Below are 1,620 nucleotides of genomic sequence, written 5' to 3'. Positions count from 1 at the left end.
AACGTTAAAAATATAAAACATTCTCATGTATTACAATTTATTCATTTCCTACCACTCATGTTCATGGTTGCGGGTGGCTGGTGCCAATCACAGCTGTCCTCCTGGACAACACCAAATTTTTATTGGATAATGCGTAATGTACATGGGTGGTTGTATGGCTCTCACGGAATTACATTTTAAAATATGTGGCATTCATGGCTTTCTCAGCCAAAAAGGTTCCTGACCCCTGTGTTAGAACAAGTCTGCTTGACTCTTTTCTTCAGCAGGGCTGTGGCATGAGCAGCTGTGCTGCTTGTCTTTCTGAGGTATCCAGGTTCATCCTCATTGCTATGGCGACATCTGCACCTGCCACCACCATGACTGAACAGATGACCCTTCGTGGCACTTTTGAGCGCTGCCACGGCCGGATGACCCAGATTACTGCCACTCCCCAGCTCCCAGATAAGATACTCTCCCATCATCATGGGGAAGCTGACCAGAGACCGACTATGACATCCTACAATGTGCTCTTTGGGCTCACTCCCATTTTGTTAGTGATGTGGTCATCTCCTCAGATGGCCAGTTTGCCCTCCATCTCCTGGGATGGAACCTTCCATCTTTGGGATGTCACAATGGGCACCACCATGCCGATTTGTAGGCCATTCCAAGGATGTGCTGAGTGTGGCCTTCTTCTCTTAACAACTGATTATTTCTGGCTTCCAACATAAAACCATCAAATTATGGAATATTCTGGGTATATGCAAATATACTGTCTAGGATGAGAGAGCCTCAGAGTGAGTGTCTTGTGTCTCTTTCTCACCCAACAGCATCAATCTCATCATCGTGTCCTGTGGTCAGGACGAGCTGGTTAAGGTACAGAACCTGGTAAATTATAAGCTGAAGACCAATTACATCGGCCACACAGAATGCCTGAACACTGTCACTGTCTCTCTAGGTGCTTCCCTGTGCTTCTGGGGGCAAGGATAGCCACGCCATGTGTGGAGCCTCAACAAAGGCAAACACCTTTATATACTTGAGAGCAGGACATCATCAGCACCCTGTGCTACAGCCCCAGTCGCTACTGGTTCTGTGTTGCCACTGGCTCCAGCATCAAGATCTGGGACTTAGAGGGCAAGATCATTGTAGATGAATTGGAGCAGGAAGTAATCAGTACCAGCAGCAAGGCAGAGCCATACCAGTGCACCTTTATGAACAGGTCTACTGATGCCAGACTCTCTTTGCTGGCTACATGGACAGTCTGGTGTGAGTGCAGCAGGTGACCAATGACACCTGCTGAAATATATGGCAAAGCTTGAGAAATTAAAAAAAAAAAGTTTTCTTACTTGTGTAAAAAAAAAAAGAGTGTCTTGGTCTTTTCTTGGCCTTTTGCTCTTTCATACAATTATAGAATTTATTTGGCTTCTCAAGTTTTATAAAAAATTCTATTAGGGCCCTGGCCGGTTGGCTCAGCGGTAGAGCGTCGGCCTAGCGTGCGGAGGACCCGGGTTCGATTCCTGGCCAGGGCACACAGGAGAAGCGCCCATTTGCTTCTCCACCCCTCCGCCGCGCTTTCCTCTCTGTCTCTCTCTTCCCCTCCCGCAGCCGAGGCTCCATTGGAGCAAGGATGGCCCGGGCGCTGGG

At 48.0% G+C, this 1,620-nt stretch overlaps 1 pseudogene; it reads left to right on the top strand.

Annotated features, from left to right (window-relative positions):
* Positions 1 to 323: 323 nt before the first annotated feature.
* LOC136392458 (small ribosomal subunit protein RACK1-like) lies at positions 324 to 1,276 on the top strand (annotated as a pseudogene).
* Positions 1,277 to 1,620: the final 344 nt, after the last annotated feature.

Source organism: Saccopteryx leptura, chromosome 2, assembly GCF_036850995.1.
Source record: "Saccopteryx leptura isolate mSacLep1 chromosome 2, mSacLep1_pri_phased_curated, whole genome shotgun sequence".
Classification (NCBI taxonomy): domain Eukaryota; kingdom Metazoa; phylum Chordata; class Mammalia; order Chiroptera; family Emballonuridae; genus Saccopteryx; species Saccopteryx leptura.
This window is presented reverse-complemented; position numbering and strand designations above follow the sequence as displayed.